Source organism: Diabrotica undecimpunctata, chromosome 1 (genome assembly GCF_040954645.1).
Source record: "Diabrotica undecimpunctata isolate CICGRU chromosome 1, icDiaUnde3, whole genome shotgun sequence".
Taxonomy (NCBI): Eukaryota; Metazoa; Arthropoda; class Insecta; order Coleoptera; family Chrysomelidae; genus Diabrotica; species Diabrotica undecimpunctata.
In genome coordinates, this window is record NC_092803.1 from 7,361,923 (window position 1) to 7,384,076 (window position 22,154).

Here is a 22,154-nt window from a genome sequence, read left to right on the forward strand (position 1 = left end):
GGTTAGTAACAAAAACTAATTTGTGGATTAATACTGCATTTAAAACACTTAGCGAGTGTTTTTTTTCAAACCAGTTATTTGATTAACCAAAAACACCTTGTATATTTTTATATTTTAAAGGTTGGGTTAAAATAAAGGTTTTTATTTTTATTTATAGATAGCATGTGAGAAGAAATTTCAGATAGACCAACATGTGAGAACTGCTTCACACATTGCAAAAAAAGGAAAAATAGGAGGAAAACATCAAACTTTATATGGCTAAATGTTTCCAATCTACTTCAAAAAAATTAGATGAGCAAGAAACTTTCAATGAAGACTTGTGTCGCGCATTCAAAATTAGCAAATGTAAATAACATACCGCTTTCAAAATTAGCAAATGTAAATTTTAGTTCGTTTCTAAAAAAATATTGCAAACTTAATGTTCCAAGTGATCGGTCTCTAAGAAGAAATAATGTGAACGGGCTATACTCGTCGGTGTTAATTAATATTAAGGAAGAAATTGCAGATAATTATTTTTACATATCTGTAGACGAAACCACTGATTCCTCAGGAAAGTATATTGCTCATTTATTGATTGGTGTTCTTAAAGAAGATACCTTACCAAAATCTCATCTTATTTCATGCCAGCAACTTGAGAAAACAAATGCTTTAACAATTTCGCGTTTTATACAAGAAACATTAGCAACTTTTTTTCTTCCGACAACTATTCCTTCTAATAAATTACTGCTTATTTTATCGGATGCTACTCCTTATATGGTGAAATCAGGACAAAATTTAAAAATATTTTTCCCATATTTAATACATGTTACTTGTGTAGCGCATGGATTAAACAGAGTTGCAGAGGAAATACGAAAAAAGTTTCCTCTTGTAAATACCATGATATCCAGTGTCAAAAAAGTATTTCTTAAATCTCCTATAAGAATTCAACTTTATAAAGAAATGCTACCTAACATTTCTCTTCCACCACAACCTATTTTAACGCGATGGGGAACATGGTTAGATGCAGCTAATTTTTATGCAGATCATTTTGTTAAAATAAAGAACATAATTGATACGTTAACAGATGAAAGTTCCCAATCTCTTTTGGATTCTAAACAAACTTTTCAGAGTAACTTGCTTCAACAAGAACTTTCATTTATAAAATCAAATTTTAGTGTTGTTCAAAAAACAATTACTCAGTTAGAATCACCAAAACTGTCATTGTTCGAAAGTACAGCATTAATAAAAGAATTTGCGTCATGTTGTCGGAACGTTAGAGGTAATATTGGAAAAGATATTTTAAAAAAATTTGAAGCTACTATGGAAAAAAATAAAGGTTACCATATTCTTTCTGAAGTAGTCAGTGTTCTAGCTGGAAATATTTCGGAAACAATTAATTTAGAACCAAATGTTTTGGTTAGTTTGAAAAATGCTCCCGTTACATCAGTTGATGTTGAACGAAGTTTTTCCATATATAAATATATGTAATCAGACAGAAGCCACAAGTTTTTGTTAGAAAATTTTGAACACCACTTGTTCATTTATTGTTACCATAATTCTAAATAAGTTTATTCATACTTAAAAATGATGTAGTTACTTAAAATAAATGTAAATCTTAATGAATAGTAGGAAATATTATTTAGTTATGTACACTTTTTTTTTAAATAAAATTGTTACTATTTTACGATTTTTTTATTTATTTGTATGCATATTTTGTAAAATATTTGCATATTTTCGGGTAAACACGTGCATATTTATGCGCATATTTTCTACATTTTTATTTGCATATTTGCCGAAGTCTACTAATAACCTTCGAGTAGATGTGACTTTGTTCCTTAAATAAATAAAAAAATTTCTTTAAGTTATATTGTTATACTCATAAAAATATTAATAATATTCCATGGTAAAACTCGCTACCGTAGATTAATATCTGAACGAATTGTAATACGTTTTGCCTTAGTCCTTGTAAAAAGTAATAAAAAAGACTATATTAAGCTGCTATTATTATGCACGAGCAATTTTGTAGATAGATGGCAAAACAACAAGGGTGTGAATAATATACAAGCTATTGAAAGTCGCAAGAAATTATATGGTCTGGACACATACATTCTACGGGTCGCTGTGCATAGGAAATGAACCGATGACATGCAATTTATAATTGCAGGTCTTTTATAATAAGCCTCCACACGATAGATGTTTTATTCAGATGAAATGGAGGTTGCATTTATAAGCAGCGTTTCTAGTTAATGACTATTTTTTTTATAAAGTAATGAAAATTTTGATTGGATAGGATGGTGAAATATGTGGGGCAATGGTGGTCAAGCATGAAACTACAATAAAAATTTAACACTAAAATGGATATAAGATATGCAAATTTTACTATAAAAATTTAATAGGAGGAAATAAGAAAATCGTGCAAATTGGTACAAAATCTTAATAACGCTTTCCTTCTCGATTTAAAAATCTTCAATTGATTACATATAGACTAACAGATCGACCAACTTTATTAAACGAGGTACAAATTACTAAAGAAGACGTAGGGGAAAGCGCCAGAACTTGTACTGGCGCCAATATTGTATCACCGCTGTATTTATCCTTTATGAGGAAGCCAAAGCGCTCTTTTGTCGCTTAGTTAAACTAGGTACTACCTAGAGTTGAGTGTTGAAGTTTTACAACTGTCACATCTGTCGATTTTGTTTTATCGAATTTTTTGTATTTCATGGTGTTTGAGTATAGTTTTCTAGTTCCTTACGTAAGAATACAGCATTTGTAAAAGTATGTGCAAACCATTTTGATTCATAAATACAATAAAAGCATGTATTTAGGTGTATAAAACTGAGTTTTTTCCCTTTGTCGGACCATTTTTAGGTTAGGAATCGTAGTTGTATTAATGTACTCGTAATGTAATTTTAGATAACATTGGGTATTTAAGACCTACTTATTTTCAAAAATAAATAAATAACACACACCGTTCTTGTATGTTTTAGATGTCCAAAGGAAAATATGGGACTTGGAATGTGGAAGACACGAGCCGGGCTCTTTAGACATTTCGTAATGGAGACATATCATTAAATGAATGCTGCAGGCAATATAGAAATCCTAAGCCTACCTTGCTCCATCACCTTAAGAGGACCAATGTCAAGGCAAGCCAGAGAAATGAAGGCTTTTGACCGAGGCAGTGTGTTACCAACAGCAGTGGAGAAGAAGCTAGTTAATCTAAAACTAGAGACGTTGATGTTTGACCTCACGATCAATGATGTTCGACGGTATTTCAAATCGCCGAGAGAAATCAAATACCACATAGTTTTAATAAACAATCCCAAATAGCAGGAAAGAAGTGATTTTATGCTTTTAAAGCTCGTCATAAGGACATAATCTTACTGAGAGAACCTCAAGCAACGTCTATGATGCGCGAAAAAGTATTCAATAAAAGGAATGTTTAAGTCTTTTTCAACCTCCTGGAAAAAATTGTTGATGAGAACAATATTGATGCAACTCTCATATTTAACGTTGACGAAACGGGTGTTAGCACTGCAGAGCTGTTCTGCAAGTGAACAAATACCAAAGAGTTCTCGCACAATAAGGTAAAATGCAAGTTGGGTCAGTGTCCAGTGGATAACGTGGAGTTAACACGATAGTTGTTGGTACAGGATGGGCATACAATGCACTCTAAGAATCTTGAAGCAATTTTAGGTGCTATATATACGTCCCATCTCATGCACCCTTTGGATAGATCAACCTTTAAGCCTGCTACTACACTCAATTAGTTGAAAAGTGGCTTCGTTCGCAACCCGGATTATGTAGCTGGCTTAAGTTCTGAAGCTTGTGGGAGAGCAGCAAGCATTGAAATTGCAGTCAATGGTTTCCGAACTAGTGGAGTATGGTATGTTGATTGCATGATCTTGAAAGATCGTGAATTTTGTGCGGCTGAAAATTTAAATGAACATGAAGGCAGTGAAACTCGGGAAGGTGGTGAAAATGAAGAGTCTAACGAGACAGACAAGAAACCACTTAGGTCTATAACAGAAGCTAATGTAGAGTACGAAATAATCTGGCCTGAATTACCTAGTCCTAAAGAGAGTTTAGCTACGACTACTTAACTCACGAGGCCTACTAAAAAAACTTGTGAATCAAGTTTAAAAGTTAAACATTTCAATTGATTTAATTTCTCCGATACCGAAGCCCCATCCAAAATCCAAGAAGGGAACAGCACAAAAAGCAATGGTTTTGAAGAAAAGTCCCTATAAAAATAAATTACAATTAGCTAAATAGCTACAGTTAGCGTAGGAACAGATAAAACAAATAAAAATGAAATTGGGGAAGGTTAAACCGAAATCGTCCAAGAAACTAGAAGGTAAAACTAGTCTTAAAAGAAACAAAGAAGCTGTCAATGAAAACTTAGCAAAAAAGAAATGTGAAAATCTTACCAACCTGTTCTTCTAAATGCCGCGTCAAGCTTAAATCAACACGTTACTATAGAGTTATAGTATCTAGTTATAGTACACTACGTTATTATAGAGATGTGTGTTAATAAGTGGTTCTGTTCAATTTGTGAGGACAAAAGAATTGACGACATGATCCAATACACCAAATGCCGTTCATGGAGCGACGAACTTTGTCCAGGAGTCCAACCTGGAACCCAAACGTTTTCGTACTTTGAATGTAAATATAAATTTTATGTACATTCAAACTGAATAATTTCTGATATTGGAAAATAAATTGTATTAAACAAAATATGATTAATGGTATTCACACTAAAATTTATTTTACTACTAATAAAAGCAACTAGTTTTCTTAATTGTACCACTTTCAACCTACTAGGAAAGATACTTTTTTAACAGTACACTCAATGATGCCAAGTTACAAAAATTATCTTCTTCTTCTTAACATGCCATACACCAAAGTGCGTAGGCGACTATCTCATTACTAGAATTCTGTTCTTGGCGGCGTGACACAGCTCGCCTGTATTGTGTATTCCTGTCCATTCTTTAATATTCCTCAACCAGGATAATTGTTTGCGGCCTGCTCCTCTCCTACCTTCGATCTTCGCTTGTAGGATTAACTGTGGTATTTCATATTTTGCTCCTCTCAATATGTGCCCAAGGTAACCAATCTTGCGTTTTTTAATTAATTCAAAGAGTTCCCTTTCCACGCCGGCTCTCTTAAGGACGTCATCGTTTCGAACTCTATCCACCCAAGGTATGCGCATCATTCTTCTCAATGACCACATTTCAAATGCTTCAAGTTTATTGATAGATGTTTTTTTCAAAGTCCACGTTTTCATGACATAAAGCAAGATGGACCATATGCAGCACTTGACCATTCTGTAGCGTATTTCGAAATTTAGGTTTTGATTACATAGGAGCGGTCTGAATTTCACAAAAGCTTGTCTTGCCATTTGTATTCGGGTTTTTATCTCTTGTAGTGGATCCGATTGGTCATTGATTGTGGTGCCAAGGTATTTAAAAGTTTTCACGCGTTTTATGCGATCGTCACCTATGCATATTATCGGGTTTTCTGGAGGGTTTCTGCTAATGACCATATATTTCGTTTTCAAAATGTTGATTTTGAGGCCATATTTTTTACCTACGCTATTCACCCTATCAAGTAATAACTGCTGATCTTCCAAATTATCAGTTATAATCACTGTGTCGTCCGCATAGCGTAGGTTGCTAATTGGTATGCCGTTCACCTTAATGCCTAATTCCGTGTCTTCTAATGCTTCCGCAAATATATTTTCAACATATAAATTAAAAAGCATCGGAGAGAGTATGCAGCCTTGGCGGACACCTTTCCGGATTTCAAATTCATCCGTATATTGGTCTTGCTCAATCCTCAACTTTGCCATTTGGTTCCTGTATAGATTCTGAATAATTCTGATCTCCTTCTGGTCAATGTTGGCCCTATGTAGTAGTTCCATCATGATATCATGTTTAACATTGTCAAATGCCTTTTCGTAGTCCATGAAGGTGAGGTAGACATCTTTTCGTTGATCTAAACAGTTTTGTATTAAGGTGTTCAAACATAAAATTGCCTCTCTTGTTCCTAGTCCTCCCTTAAAACCGAATTGTGTTGACCCGCTAAGTTCTTCTAGTATCTTGTACATTCTTGAGTGTAATATCCTAAGGAAGAGTTTCAGCAAGTGTCTCATTAAACTGATTAAGCGGTGTTCATTGCATTTTGTGGCATTAGCTGTTTTTGGGATCATCACAAAGGATGACTGCAGCCATTCTCGCGGAATGTAACCAGTATCATAAATTCTATTGAACAGCTTTACCAAGATTTCGATATTCTCCTCGTCTAGTAGTTTTATTGCTTCTATATTAATTTCATCTGGACCTGTTGCTTTATGCATCTTTGTGGTTCTAACTGCATATTCTATTTCACTTCGCATTATTGATGGCCCTGATAAGTTTTCGGAAGGAAGTTTGCGCGTTGGTTGTGTTGGTCTTTTCTTTCCTCATTAAAAAGTCTTTCTGCGTATTCTTTCCACGCCATTGCTATCTCCTCTTCTGACTCTATGTATTCGTTTCTGTCGTTGCGTATTCTTGTTCTGTGGTGGCTTTTGTGTATATTCGATATTTCTTTGATCTTCTTATGTAGTCCAAAACTCAAAAATTATCATGTTCGTGTAAATGTTTATTATTTATCCTAATACATCGTTCAGTTAAATATGACATATATTACTCAAATTAGAATTCGAAATATGTTAGGTGATACAATATTGGCAACTATTCCCCATTATATGCAGTAATACGAGTCTAATCAAACACCAGCAGAAATAATCAAACGGATCAATGAGCAACGTATAGAAGTACTATTGGATTTGAATAAATCTATATTGTATTGAACCACTTACGTAGATTTTTCCTTTAAGTAGCCAGAAAATTTTTCGAGAACCTAGTCTCCTTTTTCCTTTTACTTTTCTCTGTAAAAGTAGTTCCAGCAATCCATATATTTCGCTGTTTTGTTTATTATATATTTTTATCACCAGATTTATGAAAAGCAATTGTTAGAGACCTTTATTAAAGAGTTTCTAGGGAAAATCATTACTTCTCTGATCTAATTGCAGTTTATTTTGTATTACTTAAAATAGTAATTAACATTTTCGGTTTTTATAGGAATTTAATAACATAAAGCATTGTTTAAAATAATCTCCAAGGTTTAAATAAAATTTTTAAACTGTCTTGAAACAATGACTTTTAAATAAGACTCAAATATATTTCTTTTGCTGATTTACATAGAGAAACCAAAACAATTACGGTAATCCGCTTGTTGTCAAGCGAACAAACACCGCAAAAACAAAATTAATTCAACGATTCCAGGCAGCAGACTTTAAAATAGTTCCCACATTAGCAGTTTCGCACCAAGTTTCCTCTTGCCGGCGAACACAAAGGGCACTATCTTGACAAGGATTCAGTACAAATAATACGCAGCGAACGGTCAACGAAGTGTCAACACTAACTTTGTTAATTCCAGATAACTTCATTTTGTATTATCTTTATCTCCCTTTGGTATTGTCAGTATCGCTGCCGGGTCGCAAGTCACAGGGAAATGTTTTTTACATTGTTCCGACATTGTTTTCATTTCACTTACACAATGTACTAATCTGATGCATATTTGTAATTTAAATATTAATAAAAATTTTGTGACAATTTTAAAGATTTACAGTATATACATATACTGGTATTATCGAGTAATTTAGCATTTATTCTACTTCATTAATTTCGTTTAGGCGACACCCATGTAAAGGTATTACCAAATCGGAATTTTCATTTTATAGTCCAGGTAATAAACATGTTTCCCGCATAATTTTCCGAGACCACCGATTTACACAACATTTGGCTATCGGTTCAGACACTGGGGAGAGGCCACCACTTCTTTTAATTTTTTTAAATAAAAACAACACCAAAAATGAATATATTAACCAATTTTAAGCAACTTTTGTTTGTTTTTATACATTTTTAATGTTTTCTGAAACTCAGTATTTTCAACTTATTCGCAAGTGAAAATGTCTTTTTTTAACAAAATAAAAACACTTTTTTAAACGGTTTTTTTATGAATTACTCAAAAAGTATGTATTTTATTTAAAACAAAAATATTCTTATAAAAACTGTAGCTTCTAAAAAATACAAAAAAATATTACAACCAAGTATTTAGCTCAACTTTAAAATAAGCAATTAGAATATCCATTTCTATGAGAAATGTTAGAAATATCCTCGTCGGGTCTCTTCTTCAAATAAAGAAGGCAAGTGCTGTTTTTTGTGGGTTAACCATTACAGCCTCACGCTAATCCCAGTTGTCAATCACTTATAGGGCGGGGAATATTTTGGCAAACGTTCTTTGTTAGGTCATCCACTTATCCAAGGCATTAAAAACCGTCACTGGTGAGCTTTATTAATAGATCGATCCGTATCGTCCACAGTAGTGGAGTTAGTGTTCCCTCCTCTATGCAGCCACTTTCTACTCTCACCTAATGACAGATGACAGTAGTGACAGATAATCAACCATATTGCTAGCAAACAAAATTTTCCCAAATAATAATGGGAAAGAATATGAGTAAATAAATAAAAATCTTTTATGATTTCCGAAGTGGAAATGAAAACGTCAATAAACTTACTTTAACCTTTAATTGTGGCTTATTCCCATTTAAATAGTAATTACTTTAAAATGCCACAAGAAAATAGCTTCAGAACAATATTAAGAAGCTGTGCTAGAACCCCAAAAAGAAAGGCCATATCGAAGATAAGACTCGATCAAAGAAAAATATGTTATTTTTGGAAGATTCTAAATTGATTTCCTTCAAAACATTGTTAAGAAACTAACATCAGCCTGCTATGCAATAAGATATGTATAGATATATATTTTATCTGTTCCTGCGCTAACTGTAACCATTTAGCTAATTGTAATTCATTTCTATACGGACTTTTCTTCAAAACCATTGCCTTTTGTGCTGTTCCCTTCTTGTATTCTGGATGAGGATTCGGTATCGGAGAAATTAAATCAATTGAAATGTTAAGTTTTAAATTTGATTCACAAGTTTTTTTAGTAGACCTAGTGGGTTTAGTAGTCGTAGCTAAACTCTCTTTAGGACTCTCTACATTAGCTTTTGTTGTAGACCTAAGTGGTTTCTTGTTTGTCTTGTTAGACTCTTCATTTTCACCATCTTCTTGAGTTTCACTGCCTTCATGGTCATTTAAATTTTCAACCGCACAAAATTCACGATCTTTCAAGACCATGCAATCAACAGGCCATACTTCACTAGTTCGGAAACCATTGACTGCAATTTCAATGCTTGCTGTTCTCCCATAAACTTCAGAAATCAAGTCAGCTACGTGAAGTTGTATAACAAATAATCCGGGATTAGAACGAAGCAACTTTTCAACTGATTGAGTGTAGTAGCCTTTAAAAGGCTTAAAGGTTGATCTATTCAACGGGTGCATGAGATGGGACGTATATATAGCACGTAAAATTGCTTCAAGATTCTTAGAGTGCATTGTATGACCATCCAGTAACAAAAGAACTTTTTTCTATTGATGGGTTTACAGAGTTAATAAAATGCTGGAGTCATTTTACAAAGAGATCACTAGTGTTCATTTGCATACTCTTAAATGTAAGCATAGGTGGAACGTAAATTCCTGAAGCACTCACACAGTAAACAACTATCGTGTTGACTCCACGTTATCCACTGGACACTGACCCAACTTGCCCTTTACCTTATTGTGCGAGAACTCTTTGGCATTTCTTCACTTGCAGAACAGTTATGCAGTGCTGACACCCGTTTCTTCAACGTTAAATATGAGAGTTGCATCAATATTGTTCTCATCAACAATTTTTTCCAGAAGGTTGAAAAAGACGTCAACATTCATTTTATTGAATCCTTTTGCGCTCATCATTGACGTTGCTTGAGGTTCTCTCAGTGAGATTATGTCCTTATGACGAGCTTTGAAAGCATAAAACCACTTCTTTCCTGCTATTTGGGATTGTTTATTAAAACTACGTAATATTTGATTTCTCTACACACTGTAACACACTGCCTCGGTCAAAAGCCTTCATTTCTCTGGCTTGCCTTGACATTGGTCCTCTTAAGGCGATGGAGCAAGGTAGGCTTAGGATTTCTATATTGCCTGCAGCATTCATTTAATGATATGTCTCCATTACAAAATGTTTAAAGAGCCCGGCTCGTATCTTTAACATTCCAAGTCCCATATTTTCCTTTGGACATCTAAAACACTAAAACATACAACAACGGTGTGTGATTTATTTATTTTTGAAAATAAGTAGGTCTTAAATACCCAATGTTATCTAAAATACATTACGGGTACATTATGGGAAACTAGCACTTTATGTAAATAAACTACGATTCCTATTCTAAAAATGGTCCGACAAAGGGAAAAAACTCAGTTTTATACACCTAAATACATGCTTTTATTGTATTTATGAATCAAAATGGTTTGCACATACCTTTACAAATGCTGTAATCTTACGTATGGAACTAGAAAACTATACTCAAATAACATGAAATACAAAAAATTTGATAAAACAAAATCGACAGATGTGACAGTTGTAAAACTTCAACACTCAACTCTAGAGAAGTCAGGGTCGCAAGGTAAGAAGCTGGGACCGTTAGTTAAAAACTTTTGTTCTACTTGAGTAAAATATCTATTCACAATCAGTAAACGGAACATGGACAGCATTCTCCTGTTATTATTCTGGCCAACGCATCGGTCAGACCAGACTATGGGTTGTTTTATTTCTCCTGAGTTCAATGGACGAAAGTTAAGTTTAATGTAGCACAGGAAAGCTGAAGCGATATCTGTAGAATCATGATTACCAATATATTCACGCTACAATAATATAGTGGTATTGTTTGAGGCTGCATCGTGAATATCATAATTGTAAGTGGCATACTGACGTTGGTAGAATACTGAATAATGAGTCAATGTTGAACAGTACAACACTTGCTGAAAATCAATGAAGAGCACGACGAGTTGTGGATTAGCCTTTTTAGCATACAACTTCAATGCTTTGTATCCAGCCTCAGCACGCGCATGGTGGAGTTTACTGTTAACAAGAATAGCATTTCTTTCTGGACCGTCTGGAGTAACCATAAACTTGATATATATATATATATATATATATATATATATATATAATATAAAGTTTTATTTTGAGGTTGCAGTCATTAATAGGGCAGGAAAGTAAAACTCTTTGTTCTTTATCAAGCTTTCGCAAAATTTATTTGCTTCTTCAGGATATGCTAAAATATGGTATCAGTAAATACAACGAAATTAGAACTAAATAGCATTGTATAAAACTAGTAAAAAAAAAAACTTACAACATGAGGTTAATCCATTAAATTTTCAAATTTGCAAAACATTAAAACTTAACTTATTTTAAAAATTATACAGTTATGTAAGTACAATATTCCAATTTAATTTAATTTTGTAAAAATTCATTTTGACATTGATTGTTTGATTTATGTCAGAAAGACACTCGTTTCTGTTTATTATATTTTTTGTATACATAACGTGTCAGTCAATAATACCTAACTACTTTATATATATATATATATATATATATATATATATATATATATATATATATATATATGTATATATATATATATATATATATATATATATATATATATATATATATATATATCACAAAACGTACACGTATCTGAGCGAGGGAGACCAAAGCGCAGATTAAAGTCTGATTGAAATATGTCAGTGTAGGTGCGCCGGGAAACATTGAATTGCGGATACTTTTCACAAAACAGTTTGTACATTTTTTTTAAGTTTAATTAGCAGGAAGGCAGTTCTTCCTTCAATTATCTAATATAATAACATTAAACATGAACAGTTTTTAAACTTTTCTACGGAAATTTATAAATTGGTAGCAATTTATTTTTCTGTAATTCTGTATAATTGCTGGTTTCAATAAATGCATCTGTAAGTGGGGGTAAATTTTTTATTTTCCATATTTATTAGTTAAGTTAAGGACATCCTATATACTATTAAAAACGATTAAGTTTCCCTGTTTAACTCTTTTGTGAAGTTCGTTTGAGAAATTAAGATTCATGTTCTCCACAATTCGAGCTATTTTGATAGCCCGGAACGTAATCAAAACCTAACCTCTACCATTTGAAGGACCATTAAATTTTTTACTTTTACGACAGTATAAACCTGCGAATTGAACATTTTACGATAGTTTTTATTAGACCTGGAACGTAAAATAAAGTTCCTGATTAATTTTACGGAGTAATAGTGCTCAATTAGGTGTAAATTTAATTAGTGTTTACAATAGTAAAACATAAGAAAATAAAGGAGATGACACAATTAAAATAAGTTATGCGATCCGTAACATCTAAATTAATTTTCCAATAAATTGTCACGTACCCCCAATGAGTTTTACATTCTGATATTTTCATTATTTTAAATGTTTCAAATTTTACGACTGACACTCCATATTAGATATTCCTTACGTTTTAGTAAAGAAAAAAAATTTTCTCTTCCAAACTCTGAAAATCTAAATGAATACTTCGTTACTGTGGGTAAAAATATAACATCCACTATTTTGTCACAACAAGATCCAACAATCAGTAGTATCAAAAGCAAATCTTTCTGTAGTACTGATGGACTATCCATAAAAATGTTCTTAAATCTACCAAAAAATGTGTTGGAAGTCCTGGTCTCACTAACTAACGATTCTTTTAAAAAAGGTATACTTCCAGAGTGCCTAAAGACAGCCATTATTATTCCTCTTCATAAGGGTGGTGAAAAATCTAATGTCTGCAACTATGGACCTATTGCCTTACTACCGGTCCTATCCCAACAAAGTCAGTTCGGCTTTTTATCTAATAAATGTACCAACGATGCTATGTGTTCTGTACTACATGAGGTCTATCAAGGACTAAACAATAATCTTTTTACTGCCACTGTTTTTTGTGACTATGAGACTCAAAGCTTTTGATTGTGTAAATCACGACATTTTGACAAAAAAAATTAAATTTCTACAGAATTTAAGATATTTCTTTGAATTAGCTCAAATCTTACTAGGAATAAGAAACACCTAGTTAGAGCAAATTATACAGACTCTAGTCACAACATCATTGTATGTGGAGTACCACAAGGATCGATGGAAAAATTTTTCTTTTTGCTGATGATACCAGTATTACCTGGAGGAACTCTAATATTGCAAGTCTTTATGCAGTTATAACTTCTGATCTACTTAAAACAAAAACCTGGTCCGACTCTAATTTACTCTCTTTTAACGTGGATAAGACACTAGCATTTTCCTATAAAGGAGCTCTTCAACACTTGCTTCTTAATAACAGCCACATCAGTATCGTTGATTCTGTAAAATTTCTTGGTATTTTTATAGACAGTAACCTTTACTGATCCCTGATGAAGGAGTAGGTAGGATGGAACTACCCGTATATTGGATAAATGTGTTACAAGATGCAAGAAAAAAGCAGGAACCGTTCAAAGTTATAGACGTGAATCAGAAATTAACGAAACAGTGGACTACTTTTCTGCAAGAAAAAATTATTCGTAAGTGTCCAATAGCTCTGCAGCAAGTAAGAGAACTTCCAGTGAGAAAGAAAACGCAGATTGGTTTTTTACCGAACCACTTATAATGGCATTTTTGGGAAAGCAAGCAAATAACAAGCAGATCAATAAAACCTGGTGTTCCTAGAAACATGAAAGATAGGAAATTTGAGCTACCAAGTCAAGCATACCATGGACCATTACCAATTTCCCAAGCTAAGTATAACGATTTACAAGTGTACATTGTACAGTACAGTGTATTTACAAGTATAACGATTTACAACGATTTTGTCTTTCAAATGCTAAAGAATTTTATCAAACATTGCTATACAAATGAGAAATCTCTATGTAAGTTTATGTCGAAAATGGACATCGTTGGTTTTTAACAAGTTATTTGTGACGTTAAAGTGTTCTTTTTATTTTTTCAACTACGATCTAATAATCTTAAGTTCAAATTTTTTTGTTAGAATTAGATATTAACAAAATAGTAATAAACTACTTAAAAATATTTTCATGCAGTTTTATTTATTTCTAAGATCGTAACACGCAGTTTGGTAACGTTAATTAATTTTTCTCAACAAAAGTAAGTTACTTTTGTGACATCGTTTGTTTTTTCTCCTTACCCTTCATTTAATAGTTTTCCAAAGTGACCATTCAGTACTAATATCTTTAATAGTTAAAGAAATAACAATTTTTAAACTCTAATTAAAACTAACCTTGTGTTTTCTTTTGTCTTCGTTACTGGATTGCCGTCTTGCGGCAATGAACTTCAGTTCTTATCTAAACAACCATTTGTTTCTGGAGACGTTACATTTCAAAATGAGACACTCGGCTGCAAGAGCCGCAACAATACTGTATGTTTGGCGCGATAACACAACTCCATCAAAATAACGTAAAAACTTTCCATCCCCCACGTCCAAAAAATAAAAGTTAACATTTCTAGTTGCTACTCATTCGCGCCTATTGTTGGGATTTTGATGAAACTTTAATTATTTTTCTTTATCTAGACCAAACAGAGCAGTCCAATGAAACTGCTTTCAAATAGGTGTTACTCTATTAATTAATTTATGGTATTAGCGTATTTAAACTATCAACGCTTTGTTTCTATAGAAGCTTAAATTGTAATAAATTAAAGCAGATTTTTGGGAACAGTAATATTTTGCCATATATACCAAAAATGCAAGGTATGGAAATAATGATATTGCATGCAAATTATGATTTTATAACATCGACTATATCAAGTTTTACTTACTATTGATTGGCAAATGCCATAGTTCTGTATTTTTACGTACCTGAAAAAGAGAAAAACATAGAAAAACTGTCACACCCGTTTTTTTTTTGTTAAAAGTTTGCTCAATTGTCTAAAAAGATACATAGTTTATTGAATAAAATTTAAAAATTGGCATGTTGTCAATTTTTTATATGTTTTTTAGTATCTCAAATGGAGATCGTGGCAGGTGCCATGAAAAAAAAAACGGTTAATTATCAAAAACATATTATTTGATTGAAGATAGGCATTAATTTTAACTTAATATATTTACGAATGTCATTTTACCATACATTCCATATGTAATCTGACATTATAATTGATGCATTGTTTTCTTACATTAGTCTTACATATTGCACATTTACTTTGTTTTCCTTCGTTGTTGGTCCTTTTCAAAAAATGACCTATGGGATCATTTCTAACTGACTGTATTACATGTTTTTGAGATAACTTTTGCAATGAGGATCGGCCAAAATTTTTTGATTGGAAATTGACGTTGCTTGAAGATAATCTCTAACTATTTGCCTTCTAGTGACAGTGTAGGTAAAAGTTTATGGTCGGTATGGACCTTACGCGAGATGGAGTGAGAAACACATGTTTAAAAAGAGAGAAATGTAGTCCGCCCTTTATATCGTCGAAAATGCATTAGTGAAAATAATTTTCCTGTTGTCTTCTTAGCATTTTAACAATGTTCTAAGATAATCAAATTTTTTCGAATTGGTTTAAATAGCAGCGTACTGTTTTTTATTGGGAATATGCCACAATTTTACTTTACAATAAGTGTAATTTAACATTTTGATTTCCACTTCGGAAATCGTTTTAAATAAATAAAATTTATTCATGTTTCGTATTTTAAGTACGATTTCCAAATTGGAAATCTAAACATTAAAACAAGCTTATTTTAAAGTCACATTGTGCCTTCTTCCCAATAAAAAATAATAAACTGTATTATGACGACACAATAAAAAAGCTTCATACAAAATTATTTCTCAATCGCGGTGTCAAAGTAAGGACACTTTGATTTTAATACTGTGGTAACGAATAGAGGTGGGTCGTTGACGTTTTTATCGTTAATGCAACTGAACCGTTTTTCGTAAATAAGTAACTAGCTGAAAAACTAGTTAAATTATTCAACTAGTTGATTGTTTAACAGTAGTTTTAAGTAAGAAAGTACATAAACAAACATATTGGCTATTATCGTTTATTTATATTTATCGATATATTACACAGAAAAAAATCAAACAGAGATTGGAACTGTCCATTACAGTGGCGGAAAAACCATCGCCATGTATACCTATCCTAACTTAACCACTATATTCATAAAAAATTGTAATATTGTAGCAACATTTGTTCCTTATGAACACATGTTCAAAATCTAGTTTAATTTTAAATAAAAGAAGAATACGGTTAACAACAAGTAAAGTGGAAAAACTTATGTTTTTAAATGTCAAATAACAATGTGTAATGTAAATCTAAGTACTATTTACTATTTGTATTGTTTAATTTATTTTTCAAGTTATAATGAATATATCCTTCGTTAGTTGCTTTCACTTCAATACATATACACATAAACTATAATAGCCAATATATTTGAATATATGCTTTGAATGGCAATATAACCGCGCCACTGATCGCCAATTTTTTGAATCAATTCAATGTTTTAATTAAAATATGTAATAAGGCAACCTTGCCGCTGTTTCTTAGGTATAAGCTGAATCGGAAATAATCGTCTCACTAATGGGCGTCTATGAGAAATGTGGAGGGGAGACCAAGGGTAAATATGATTGTGTTCTCTGTTTATTCGCTGAAAATATGATTGTATATCTGTGTTAGATATCCTGTTAAATTCTACCATACCGACCATAAACTTTTACCTATACTGTATATGCATTTACAACTGTCACATCAATAACGTTTGTAGAAATGGGGAAATACCATTTTTTGCCCCGTATTTGTATTCGATATTTATTTATGTACCAATTCAATTTATCCACGCCACCCATGAATGTATTGTAATTCTGTATACAGTAAAGTTGTATGTCATGTTGATCTGTTTTCTTTTTCAGTCCGTGATCATTGATTTACTTTGTCTAATGGACTCATTACTTGGTATTTTGACAACATTCTGATACATTTATTGTCTTTCTATATAACACCAAACACTTCATTTTTAGTATCAAATCTATAATCTATATCACCTCAGTCTTCCTTCTTCAAGTCGGTTTCTGACTTCAGCGGACAATTGTTCATTTTATTAGATCTCACTGTACCGGTGGCTGGTATTTTTTATCCGGTAAAATCTTCATCAAGTAAAAACTTGTGAAAAAATTGTCAAAATAGAAGACGTGGTTTGAGGATTTCCAGCTATATTATTCAGTATCACAGATGCTCCTAAACCTTGGACTTTATGCTCACCATTACTTTTTTCCGTATACAATTCGGTATGAAAACAATACCGACTTTCGGCGCAACACATTGTCCACTGTTTGAAGTCAATCCGAATTGGTTTTACGTGACTTTTTATTTAGACAAGAAATATTATTGAAATATAAATTTCTTTTTATTTTTAAGTACCTGTTTCTTGATAAATATTTTCTTACACTGTCTACACATAAATCCTCATCTTCACCCCAATACATTTGTTCTTGAGGTAACGAATGATAGCCGGTAAGCATCAAAAATCCCAGAAACTTTCTTAGACAATCTACCGAGAACGTAAAGTCGTGTCTGTTATTCTGTCTAGCGTATGTGATAGATTGTTTTACTATATCAGACATAATATCGTCATCAAATAACATTTTGAACACCTCTACAGGAGTTTTTCCCTTTAGCGACTGCCTTATTTGTTCTTTAGCTTGTACAATATCCATATAATCCCCCAAGTATTTTACAATGTCTGGCCGACATTTTTGCCAATCTGAATTTGGTTTTAGTTTCCGAGCTTCAGTTGTCATTTAGCGCTTCTGTGGCATTTCGTTTTGAGTGTTATAAGGAGTCTTATCAGGTGTCTCGTTTAGCGGTACCAAATAATGATTCAGTAGTTATAGCAGCTAAATGTATTTCCAATTTGCCGGGAACATCTTTAGAGGACGTGTCTTCTAGTATGTTGTCATGTATATCTTTAACATCAGACACATCATCGACGTTCATCATCATCATCATCATCATCATCATCATCATCAGCCGTTTTGATAAAATCGCCTGGTACCCATTTACGAAAATAATAAATAACCTCGTTTACTGTTCCATCTCCGTTACTGAGTTTTCTCTTCATTGTGCCCTCTGTAAGCGAAAACCTCCACTTCGACTCTTTGCTTGGTTTCCTTCTCATTTCTAAGTAAATAACCTTCTGTACAAACCATTCATTAAACCCTATTATTATACTATTTATAGTCAACATTATTAGAACATAAAGATACTAAAATCGAAATATTATTACAGAATCTGCTACAATAAGAAAATACAAGAGAGAAATACGCATTATCTCATATTTACAGCAAATAATAGAGAAATGCCAATAACAAGAAAAATATATATTCGTAGCATTTGTAGATCTTTTGATACATTCCCAAGAGAAAAGTTCTGGTCAATATTGAAGAAAAGAGAACTCAGTAATAAACTGATAAGGACAATGGAAAAAAAAAGCAATCACAATTGTGTAACCAGTAAGAAAAGGCAATCAGAAGTAATTTCAACGAAAGAACGTTTGAGACAAAGAGGAATTCTAATCCCAGCATTGTTCATAATATATATGGATGAAATATTAAAGAAATTCACAATAAAAATAAGAAAAGTACATAAAGGGTACATAAATGTAAGGCGGGTAGACATTTCGGAAGAAGTATTTGTGTATGATATAGTTATTCTAGCAGAAAACGAGAAGCAGTAAAACTGGAATATATGAAACGAGATTTGAAATGAATATGGAATAACAATAAACAAAAGTAAAACAAAAGTCATAAAATAAATTTCAATAAAAACTAAAACTAAAAAAAAAATAAATATGTTCAAATTAATATATAGATCTGTACAAACTTTTGGATGTGAATCATGGATGTCAACAAAGAGGCAAAAACTAAAATACTGTCTATAGAAATGAAGATAAAATCTATCTCCTATATAATATTCTAGGCCCTCGCTCATGTCGGAAGAGATTTGGGTATAGTTCTTTCAAAATTCGTATACAATCTGTTTGTATTATTTTTAAAATTAAAATAAATTTAAGATTGCCATCCTTAATTCCTTAAATCCTCTATTTAGATAATAAATTACAAATGAGAAGTGCTTATATGAAACTATAATTATAATTGCATCATAGAGCAAAAAAAAACATTCTGTATCTTTAAATTCTGTGTTAAATTATGAATGAGAAATACTTAAATTTCTAAATTGGTTCCCATAAAAAAATTCTTATTTTTATGTAGGTAATTAAAAGATTAATAGTAAAATCACATCACTGTTATTTAGTTCATAGATAATCTTCAGTGTTCAATAAAAAAATATACAATTGGTATAACCTCAATTATCCAAACGCTCGTGTGACTTGGAAAAAAGATATAATTTTTACCAGCTAGTTAGATGATGGGATTTCGTAAGTGTTGAATCCATATTGGCTAAACCATTAAAATTCACCATAAAAATCCATAGGACTGAACAACGAGATATTCCATAAAAGGCATTTATACGGGATGGTCAACCAAAATACAGCAAACTAAATATTGAGTGTGTTATTTCACAGCGGCTAATTAAGACAGCACAGCTTCGAAATAAATCATAATATGACAATCCATATTCAAGGCACCATCGTGCCAACAAACATAGTTCCAGAAGTAACTACGGTTCTGAGTGAAGGTCTTCTGGAGACCAATGCAAAACATGCGTCCTTATTGCTGGACGACAAAAAATGAAGGAATGAAATGGCGTTCAGTGGGAGGTCAACAGCGCTCGGATTTTATGAGGCCAAAATTGGAACTACTATGAACTGCAGTTTGATTCAAGAGGGGTAATTTAGATGTTTCCGTACTTGGTGAATAGCTGGCAGGATTAATAATAATTTAAATATTTATTAGGAATTTTTGAAACTTTGCATGAAAAATAATTTGAAACCTTTGAAACGGTTACAAATCTATGGAATACATCGATGAAGACCTACCGATGGAATCGACTCTAGAATTTTATGAAAAACGAGAATAATATTATTGGCGTTATTGAAAAAAAATGAAAGATACAGACAGGTGAAGAAAATTTGGCAAGCAAAAATAGGAAAGGAAACTAAAAGAGGAAGACCACGACAAACATGGGATAAAGTACTTGCAAGTAACTTGGCATAAATGCATAAATGCGGCAAAACTTGGACGGAACCAAAGACTTTGGTAAGAAATAAAGAGAAATGGAAAAATTTGTACATAAATAACGTGAAATTTTTATTGTAAAGTATTTTAAAAATTATTATAATTTACACTTTTACGATATTGCGATAATACCTTATTTCGAGGGCTGTTGTTTGTTACATATTAATTCTTTTAGGCCTCCACTCTATATAGCAGAGCAGAAAATGTATATCACTTAAATACTCAAATTCTAACAAGAAGTAAATGTAGAATTATGGTTTTTTTAATTCTAATACGTATGTCTTTAGTGTGACTCAATGTGATGACACTGTGAAGAACATTTGCGATGCGATAAATCCGAAGAAAGAGTTTCTAATGATTTCAGAACAATGTAGTTGGTATTTAATTATTGGTATTATTCCTAAATTGTTAAATATGAACACATTTTAATATATTGTAATATTAAAAATCCACATATGAAAGCAACAATGTGTTTTACACGATAACACAACTCCATCAAAACAACATAAAAACTTTCCGTCCCCCACGTTCGAAAAATAAAAGTTAACAGTCCTAGTTCACGCCTATTGTGGTACTTTTGACGACACTTTCATTATTTTTTTTATCTGGGCCAAAGGGAACGGGCTCATAAAATAGCTCTAAATACTGGTAATTGCAGGATTAGATACAGCCGCAACATGTCCCATTGTATTTCGGCGGAGAGGAAAGTTTTAGCTAGGATCCGAGCTCCTGTTTGGGGTCTGCTCTCTTAATTAGATTAATTTTATTATCGCCATAAAAGGAGTGGATAACGACAAAGGATCTGGATACTATTTACAGGATGGGATTTAAGGATGTTTTGGGAGGGCAAGTGTGGTTTTGGAGAGGTCAAGGTTAGAAAAAATCCATTTTTATGGATGTAAAACTTCATTTAAAGTACTCAAAGCCTCAAAATATTAAAAACGTATTTTCATTAGCATATTAATAATTATTTTTTGTTTACTAAGTAACTAAAAAATTTCAAAAATTTTTCTTTTACTTTAAAATCAAATTGTTTCAAAAATAAGCACTTTAAACCGGTTAAACTTACAAAAAAACTAGCCAGCTAAACTTTTGTTGGGTGAATTGAGTAGCTGAACAGAACTGTTGCCGTTCCCAAGCTTTAATAAGGGAGGAGGGGGTCTACAGCCAGATTAGCACCCTACTGATAGACTTTAAAACCATACAGCTCATAGAAACAGGATTATGCCTCGGAACAGGAATTATTTCATTACGACGACTAACGCGAGAAAGAGGACAACATATTTATGTAAAACGAGAAATGCACTTTGCATCGGTACTTGGAACGTAGAATCTCTAAACAAAAGAGAGCAGGAAATTACAAAAGAGCTTGTAGAAAAAAAATATAGCCATATGTGCACTACAAGAGACGAAGAAAAAAGGAAAGGGTCAAATTATGCTAGATGACTATCTGATGATTTACAATGATTTACAGTGGTGTTGCGAAAGAAACCAGAGCCAAAGAAGGAGTCGCCCTGTTAGTACACAAAAAATTTTTACACCAAGTACAAGAATGTAAATATACCTCTGAAAAAATAGTAAAACTGGATGTCAAACCTCTGAATGTGATAGCAATATATGCACCAGAGAACAAGAGAGATACCACCAAAAGGGAAAACTTTTACGAACGAGACCCCAAATGATGAATATATAATCATTATGGGTGATTTTAACGCCCGTGTTGGCAATGATATAGTTCCAGGAATAAAACAGCGATATAACGAAAATCTCAGAAATGAAAATGAAGACGTCTGCAACATAAACGAGATACGTATTAATAATACATTTTTCCCTCATAAAGAACAATACAAATACACTTTTGAAAACAGTAGAGGTCAAAGATCTATGATAGACTATATTCTGTCGAATAGAGAGTTACAGCCCTCTCAAATCTTGGATGTAAGATCACTAAAATCAGAAATAGGAAGCGATCATAAATTGGTATTGTGCAAAATCCGAATG